Raw genomic sequence first — 10000 nt, 5'->3', positions numbered from 1 at the left:
ACAAAGCTTTGATTTCCAAACTACCCTCCTACGGTTTCTATCCTTCTCTCTGTTTACTTCATCTCAAGTTTCCTTTTTGACCGTTCTATTGCTGCTGTGGTAGACGGTCACTGTTCTTCTCCTAAATCAATTAACAGTGGTGTTCCTCAGGGTTCTGTCCTGTCACCCACTCTCTTCTTATTATTCATTAATGATCTTCTAAACCAAACTTCTTGTCCTATCCACTCCTACGCTGAAGATACCACCCTGCACTTTTCCACGTCTTTTCATAGACGTCCAACCCTTCAGGAGGTAAACATATCACGCAGGGAAGCCACAGAACGCCTGACTTCTGATCTTTCTAAAATTTCTCATTGGGGCAGAACAAACTTGATATTGTTCAATGCCTCAAAAAATCAATTCCTCCATCTATCAACTCGACACAACCTTCCAGACAACTATCCCCTCTTCTTCAATGACACTCAACTGTCCCCCTCTTCTACATTGAACATCCTCGGTCTGTCCTTTACTTATAATCTGAACTGGAAACTTCACATCTCATCTCTAGCTAAAACAGCTTTTATGAAGTTAGGTGTTCTGAGACGTCTCCGCCAGTTTTTCTCACCCCCCCAGCTGCTAACTCTGTACAAGGGCCTTATCCGTCCATGTATGGAGTATGCTTCACATGTCTGAGGGGGGTTCCACTCATACTGCTTTTCTAGACAGGGTGGAATCAAAAGCTTTTCGTCTCATCAACTCCTCTCCTCTAACTGACTGTCTTCAGCTTCTCTCTCACCGCCGCAATGTTGCATATCTAGCTGTCTTCTACCGCTATTTTCATGCTAACTGCTCTTCTGATCTTGCTAACTGCATGCCTCCCCTCCTTCCGTGGCCTCGCTGCACAAGACTTTCTTCTTTCTCTCACCTCTATTCTGTCCACTTCTCTAACGCAAGAGTTAACTAGTATTCTCAATCATTCATCCCTTTCTCTGGTAAACTCTGGAACTCCCTGCCTGCTTCCGTATTTCCACCTTCCTATGACTTGAATTCCTTCAAGAGGGAGGTTTCAAGACACTTATTCATCATTTTTTGACCACTGCTTTGACCCCTGTATGGGACTGGCATTTCAGTGGGCATTTTTTTTATTACATTTTTGTTGCCCTTGGCCAGTGTCCTTCCTACATAAAAAAAAAAAAAAAAATAGTAGTAGTAGTAGCAGTAGTAGTAGTAGTAGTAGTAGTAGTAGTAATGCTATTTTTCATATATTTAGTAATTTTTTTTTTTCATATTATTATTTATATTTATATTTTTTGTTTTGTTTTGACATTCATACGAATGCTATAAAGGTGAAGCATAGAAATTTATTTGATTAATTAATTAATTTATATATCTATTTATTTTGATTTTTTAAATTAATTAATTTATTTATTTTTATTATTATTATTTTTTTTTTTTATGTCTCTATGATAAGCAAAGCATTATAGAATTTATGAAAGCACATATCCTCTAGAGTCTTGCCCTACAAAAGATTCTGTAAAGTAAAAAATAAAGGGAATAAGTGTCAGTGACGTTTGATGAATAGAGGAAGGCGTGGCAGAAATTACCATAAAACGTATATAAATGAAAATTTATCTTCCTCGTATTTTCCAACTTGCGTTTGCTTCTTGAAAATTTAACTGGGTGGGTCATATAGCAGACATATTGTTCTTTCCTCCATTGTAGTTTGTTTCCAGCAGCTCCGACCACACCGCGACGAGGCTGTCAGGGAGGCGATGGAGGAAGCCGACGTGACTGACCAGCCCTTCTCCCTTCAAGAGCTGGAGCGGGCTAGGAGGAGAGGCCGCGACACGGCAGCGGGGGCGGACGGCGTGCCATACTCCATGTTGGCGCACGCTGGGCCGGCTGGGGACGCCGCGCTGTTGGCCACCATCAACGCCTCATGGATGGCGGGCTGTCTGCCGCCCGCGTGGAAGGAAGCCGACATTCAGCCGATTCCAAAGCCGAGGGAGCCCACCAAGATCAGACCCATCTCTCTCCTCAGCTGCACGGCCAAAACGGCTGAGAGGATGGTGCTCGCGCGGCTACAGTGGCGCGTGGGGCCCTCTCACCCACATGTGTTCGGCTACACCCGCGGAGTGAGCACGGCAGACAGCATCCTCGCCCTGCTGACCCAAATTGACCACCGCCCCGCCGTCATCGTCTTCATCGACCTCGAGAAGGCGTTCGAGCTAGCCAGCCCTCACGCCATCCTCGACGCACTCGTGCGGAAAGGGGTGCGAGGAAGGCTGCTGGCCTGGCTCCGCGACTACCTGCAGCGCCGCCGCGCCAGGGTTAGGTTCCAGGGCCTGAGGTCGACCTTCAAGGTACTTGAGAACGGGACGCCCCAGGGCGGCATCCTCAGCCCTCTACTGTTCAACCTGCTGATGGAACAGCTAGTGGCACTGCCTTTCCACGCTGGCACCGTCCTGCTGAGCTACGCCGATGACCTCGCCCTCGTCGTCACCGGAAGGGGCAACAAGCTCAGGAGGACGCAGCAGGCACTCGACCTCATCAGCGGGGAATGCCAGGACCTGGGGCTCAAGATCTCGGCAGAGAAGTCCCGGGCCATGATGGTGAAGGCGGCAGACCCAACCTGGCAGCTCCGCGTCCAGGGAGTTGAGCTGGCATGGACCAACTCCTACCAGTACCTCGGTGTGTGGGTGGACAAGCGGCTGTCCTTCACATCCCACGCCGCCTACCTGAGGGAGAGGACGCAGTCTAGGCTGAACGTGATGCGGGCCATGACGCGAATCAGCGCGGGCGCCACTTTTTCCGTCCTGCGCCAGTACTACGTGCACGCTGTTCGCTCGCTGGTGGATTACAGCGCCCCCGTCCTCATAGCACTCTCTCCAAACCAGCAGGAGCGGATCGAGGTGCTACAAAACACCGCAATGAGGACCATGCTGGGGGCACCGAGGTGGTCCAGCGCATGCATCATGCAGAGCGAGACCAGACTGGTGCCCCTCACCACCAGGGTACAGCAGATCACGGCCTGCCGCGTAGCGAGGGTGCTGCAGCGTGACGCGGAGGGAGTGACACAGAGGAGACTAAGGCTGGCGGGGACGCAGGGTGCCGAATCTCTCCGCCGCAACCCGTGGCTGCTGCAGTGCACGCTGGCTACCCACAACCTGGCTCGCATGGAGAACTGGCCACAGGCGGATCTCCCTGCCCCCACCTTCCGCGCCCCACCCCCGTGGGAGCCACCCGCGGCAGAGTTCTCCGCCACACAGCTGCCCGCCAGCAAGGCGCTCTGCGCCGTGGAGGAGATGCGGCAGCACGCCTTCATGGCCATGGCGCAGGTCACCGAGCCAGACAGTGTTGTGTACTACACCGACGGCTCGGCTGACCCTGACAGCGGAAGGACGGGCGCTGCTGCCATCACCAGAGGGGCCGAGGTGTGTGAGAGGACTCCCGACCACTGCTCCACCCTGCAGACAGAACTGGTGGCCATCCTGCTGGCTCTGGAGCACGCTCAACACCGGCGGGAGCGCACCGTGGTGCTCCACACCGACTCCAGAACGGGGCTACAGGCTCTACAACAGCCGTATCCCAGCGACAACGTGGGCCTCGTCACCGCCATCCTGGGTAGCCTCCAGAGCCTCGCCGCGCAGGGGCGGCGGGTGAGGCTCAACTGGATACCCAGCCACGTGGGAGTACGAGGCAACGAGGCTGCTGACGCAGCCGCCAAGAGAGCTGCTAGTGGCCCCCAGGTGACAAGGCATGTGCCGCCCAGCCTGAGCCAAGTGAGGGCGCGAGCCAGGCTCGCCGCAACCAAGCGCGCCCGCCACACGCACCGGCAGCTGGAAACAAGGAAGAGACAGGCAGCTTGGTACGCCTCCGCCACTGGCTACCAGTCGTTGGACGCCTCCCAGCAGCAGCCCAGAGCAGACGGCGTGTTGCTGCAACGCGTAAGGCTGGGCTACTGCACCAGGGAACAGCTGTACGACGACTTTCGGGGGCAGGAGTGCGACCACTGCGGGAGGCACAGCCGCCACCCGCTAGTGCACTACCTACTGTCCTGTCCGGCCACCGCCGCCCTCAGACCAACGCCGCCACCACCGGCCCATCCTGTAGGCGGTGATCTCCTCAGCAGCCGCGAGGCCAGGGCTGCCCTCATCGTCCGCCACACGCCCACAGACCTGATGCTGCGAGTTCTCAGGGCAGCGCCCCCGCCCCGCTGAACAGGTCGCAGCTCCTTTCCTGACCGGCGAGCAGCACTCCTCGCCGCGCCACCGCACCGCCCACCACCGGGACCCAAGACTCCCCCACCTGCGGGCTGGTGCCCGCTTTGTGTATTATGTACATTCATGTATATTTTTTCCTTTGTGCAATATGTATATATGTATATGTTGACATAATACTCAATAAACCTTTAATAATAATAATGAGAAAACGCACACTCGTTCTCACAGCAGTACGGCGACACTATGCCTCCCAAAGCATCAGGAAAGGCTGCCAAGAAAGCTGGCAAGGCACAGAAGGCCATTGCCAAGGGCGACAAGAAGAAGAAGCGCAGGAGGAAGGAGAGCTACTCCATCTACATCTACAAGGTGCTCAAGCAAGTCCACCCAGACACTGGCGTGTCCTCCAAGGCCATGTCAATCATGAACTCGTTCGTGAATGACATTTTCGAGCGCATCGCTGCCGAGGCATCCCGCCTGGCACACTATAACAAGCGCTCCACCATCACCAGCCGGGAAATCCAGACCGCTGTCCGTCTTCTTCTGCCTGGTGAACTGGCAAAACACGCTGTTTCTGAAGGCACCAAGGCTGTTACCAAGTATACCTCCTCCAAGTAAACAGGCGGCCAGTATACTGCTGCCAGTATAAAATAATACCCGGCTCCATTGGAGCCACACTTGAAAAGGAAAAAAGATACGATATAGACAAATGCATTATTATTATAATTATTGTTATTATTATTAATATTATTATTATTATTATTTTTATTATTATTATTATTATTATTATTATTATTATTATTATTATTATTATCATTATTAATAATATTAATATTGTTGTTTTTATTATGATTATTATTATAATAATTATTGTATCATTATTATTATTATTATTATTATTATTATTATTATTATTATTATTATTATTATTATGCTTATTATTATCGTGATTATTATTCTGTGGAGATAAAGAAAAGATAAAAAAAAAATAGAGATAAAGAAAGATAAAAATTCTCCCAAGTGAAAGAGATATGGCCATGGAAGAGGGAATAATAATAATAATATAAAAAAAAAAAAAGGGGGGAAGGATATTGAGTTGAAAGTCGAAAGTTAATTATTAACCTGATACTGAAAGATGGAAAATAAATATTTTCTTCCACAAAACCAAACAGATTGTCTATGAAAATTCTTTAATGAAAGAGATGTTTGGCCCTAAAAAGGGCCTAGATATTGCTGTTATGAAGATCATTCGTGGATGACTTCTTAGGCACGCTCGCCACGGATGCGACGAGCCAGTTGGATGTCCTTTGGCATGATAGTCACGCGCTTGGCATGGATGGCGCACAGGTTGGTATCCTCAAACAGACCCACGAGGTAAGCCTCGGAAGCTTCCTGGAGAGCCATGACAGCAGAGGACTGGAAGCGGAGGTCAGTCTTGAAATCCTGAGCAATTTCACGCACCAGGCGCTGGAAAGGCAGTTTCCTGATAAGCAGCTCAGTGCTCTTCTGATAACGGCGGATCTCACGGAGAGCAACGGTTCCAGGCCTGTAACGGTGGGGTTTCTTGACACCTCCAGTGGCTGGAGCAGACTTGCGAGCTGCCTTTGTAGCAAGCTGCTTGCGGGGCGCCTTGCCACCAGTGGACTTGCGAGCCGTTTGCTTGGTACGTGCCATAGTTGTGGTAACAACAACTCACAACGAACACTCAGCTGAGTCTGCCCGCGCTTCCCACAAAATCCCCTTATATATGAATTGGGTGGGCCCGACGACTCCAACCCTGCCTTGTGATTGGTCAGAAACGTCCAGTGAGGCTCATCGCCCACGCAGTCACCGCATGAAAGATGTGATCATTATTGTTAGTCTAATTCATTTTGTTCTTATTCTTATTCTTATTCTTATTCTTTCTTCCCTCATTCATAACAAATCTTGGAAAATATACAGCAGAACTGACATGTCATTTAAAATTCTAAGACAATTAGCAAGAAAGTTGTGATATTCTTATTTTTTTCATTCTTTTTATTCTATTTTTTTCTTATTCTTGTCATAATTAATATTGTTATCTTTATTATTTTCATTTTTTTTTATTATTCTTCCTTATCTTATTCTTATTTATCCTACTTTTAGAGAGATGAGGCTTGTGCGGTCACCCATCCAAGTTCTGCCCGGACCCCCTGCTTAACCTTGCTGATCCCGCCGTCAGCTGATTGGTCAAGAGCGGAGAACAAGGTGTTGGGAGGGCTTATTTCTCTTATTCTTATTCTTTCCTGTATTGTTGTTGCATTGTTGTGCTGAAAATGTTGGAAAATATGCACTAAAATTAACCCTTCATTCATAATTCTACGACAATTAGCAAGAGAGATATATTATTACTTTTTTCCCTTATTTTTGTTCTTTTTATTCTTAATCTTCTTTTTTTTATTATAGTTGTTATTGTTATTTTATTATTTTCGTTTTTCGTTCATTCTCCTCATTCTTATTGCTATTTTTTTCTATTCTCAGAGAGATGAGGCTTTTGTGGTCACCCATCCAAGTTCTTCCCGGACCCCCTGCTTAACTGCGCTGATCCCGCCGTTAGCTAATTGGCCAAGACCGGAGAACTAGGTGTTGGGAGGCCTTCTTTCTATTATTCTTATTCTTTCTTCCCCCATTCATATCGTTGTATTGGAAATGTTGGAAAATATACAAAAGAATTCACCCTTCTATGACAATTAGGAAGAAAGACATGGGATGCTTTCTTTCTTTTTTTTTATATTCCTTTATTGTAATTTTTCTTATTCTTGTTATAATAATTCTTACTGTTATCTTTATTACTTAAAATTTTCGTTCATTCTCCCTATTCTTATTCTTATTTTTTTTATTTATTTATTTTTTTTCAGACAGATGAGGCTTGTGTAGTCACCCATCCAAGTATTGCCCGAAACCCCTGCGTAATCTCGACGATTTCATTTGACAATACCTATTTACTTATTTATTTATTATTATATTTATTAAAAAAAAAAAAGAAGAAAAGAAGATGAAGAATAAGGTATGTAATCGAAATACTCTCTCTATACTGTAGCAATAGTTTAGCTGGATGTACTTGTATTGTGTCAAAAATACTTGCAATATCTGCAATTGTAACCTGCAGTGTCGGCATAATGCATAATTAAGCAATGAAAAGAAAAATTAATAAAAGAATAAATGAAAAAAAGAAAGAAAAAAAGATACAATTAACAATTAAATATATTAGCTACCCCTCTACGTTTCTTTATCACTGCAGAAAAATGGAAACATTTTAACGTAGACTTGTCAAAATTCAACTGAAATTAAGGGTTAAATAAGGATTGTCACCCCTTCCCCAGAGGATATTCATTGTCTTTTAATATATATATATATATATATATATATATATATATATATATATATATATATATATATATATATATATATATATATATATATATATATATATATATATATATATATATATATTCTTTTTATTTAAAGTCTTATTTAGAGAGAGAGAGAGAGAGAGAGAGAGGTAACGTCCTTGAGGATAGCAGCTCGTCTACGCTCCGCTCAGTGATCAGCGTTAGAATGTAATTCCTCATTTCTTTAAAAAAAAAAAAAAAAAAAAAAAAACAGAAACTTTATTTAGGGGGCTTGCTGGAAACAAACTACAATGGAGGAAAGAACAATATGTCTGCTATATGACCCACCCAGTTAAATTTTCAAGAAGCAAACGCAAGTTGGAAAATACGAGGAAGATAAATTTTCATTTATATACGTTTTATGGTAATTTCTGCCACGCCTTCCTCTATTCATCAAACGTCACTGACACTTATTCCCTTTATTTTTTACTTTACAGAATCTTTTGTAGGGCAAGACTCTAGAGGATATGTGCTTTCATAAATTCTATAATGCTTTGCTTATCATAGAGACATAAAAAAAAAAAAATAATAATAATAAAAATAAATAAATTAATTAATTTAAAAAATCAAAATAAATAGATATATAAATTAATTAATCAATCAAATAAATTTCTATGCTTCACCTTTATAGCATTCGTATGAATGTCAAAACAAAACAAAAAATATAAATATAAATAATAATATGAAAAAAAAAAATTACTAAATATATGAAAAATAGCATTACTACTACTACTACTACTACTACTACTACTGCTACTACTACTACTATTTTTTTTTTTTTTTTTTATGTAGGAAGGACACTGGCCAAGGGCAACAAAAATGTAATAAAAAAAATGCCCACTGAAATGCCAGTCCCATACAGGGGTCAAAGCAGTGGTCAAAAAATGATGAATAAGTGTCTTGAAACCTCCCTCTTGAAGGAATTCAAGTCATAGGAAGGTGGAAATACGGAAGCAGGCAGGGAGTTCCAGAGTTTACCAGAGAAAGGGATGAATGATTGAGAATACTAGTTAACTCTTGCGTTAGAGAAGTGGACAGAATAGAGGTGAGAGAAAGAAGAAAGTCTTGTGCAGCGAGGCCACGGAAGGAGGGGAGGCATGCAGTTAGCAAGATCAGAAGAGCAGTTAGCATGAAAATAGCGGTAGAAGACAGCTAGATATGCAACATTGCGGCGGTGAGAGAGAAGCTGAAGACAGTCAGTTAGAGGAGAGGAGTTGATGAGACGAAAAGCTTTTGATTCCACCCTGTCTAGAAAAGCAGTATGAGTGGAACCCCCCTCAGACATGTGAAGCATACTCCATACATGGACGGATAAGGCCCTTGTACAGAGTTAGCAGCTGGGGGGGTGAGAAAAACTGGCGGAGACGTCTCAGAACACCTAACTTCATAAAAGCTGTTTTAGCTAGAGATGAGATGTGAAGTTTCCAGTTCAGATTATAAGTAAAGGACAGACCGAGGATGTTCAATGTAGAAGAGGGGGACAGTTGAGTGTCATTGAAGAAGAGGGGATAGTTGTCTGGAAGGTTGTGTCGAGTTGATAGATGGAGGAATTGATTTTTTGAGGCATTGAACAATATCAAGTTTGTTCTGCCCCAATGAGAAATTTTAGAAAGATCAGAAGTCAGGCGTTCTGTGGCTTCCCTGCGTGATATGTTTACCTCCTGAAGGGTTGGACGTCTATGAAAAGACGTGGAAAAGTGCAGGGTGGTATCTTCAGCGTAGGAGTGGATAGGACAAGAAGTTTGGTTTAGAAGATCATTAATGAATAATAAGAAGAGAGTGGGTGACAGGACAGAACCCTGAGGAACACCACTGTTAATTGATTTAGGAGAAGAACAGTGACCGTCTACCACAGCAGCAATAGAACGGTCAAAAAGGAAACTTGAGATGAAGTAAACAGAGAGAAGGATAGAAACCGTAGGAGGGTAGTTTGGAAATCAAAGCTTTGTGCCAGACTCTATCAAAAGCTTTTGATAATTATGTCCAAGGCAACAGCAAAAGTTTCACCAAAATCTCTAAAAGAGGATGACCAAGACTCAGTAAGGAAAGCCAGAAGATCACCAGTAGAGCGGCCTTGACGGAACCCATACTGGCGATCAGATAGAAGGTTGTGGAGTGATAGATGTTTAAGAATCTTCCTGTTGAAGATAGATTCAAAAACTTTAGATAGGCAGGAAATTAAAGCAATAGGATGGTAGTTTGAGGGATTAGAACGGTCACCCTTTTTAGGAACAGGTTGAATGTAAGTAAACTTCCAGCAAGAAGGAAAGGTAGTGTTGACAGACAGAGCTGAAAGAATTTGAATAGGCAAGGTGCAAGCATGGAGGCATTGTTTCGGAGAACAATAGGAGGGACCCCATCCGGTCCATAAGCCTTCCGAGGGTTTAGGCC

This window comes from Scylla paramamosain, chromosome 17, assembly GCF_035594125.1.
Source record: "Scylla paramamosain isolate STU-SP2022 chromosome 17, ASM3559412v1, whole genome shotgun sequence".
NCBI lineage: Eukaryota > Metazoa > Arthropoda > Malacostraca > Decapoda > Portunidae > Scylla > Scylla paramamosain.
The sequence above is the reverse complement of the archived record's forward strand: the minus strand, read 5'-3'. Positions refer to the sequence as shown.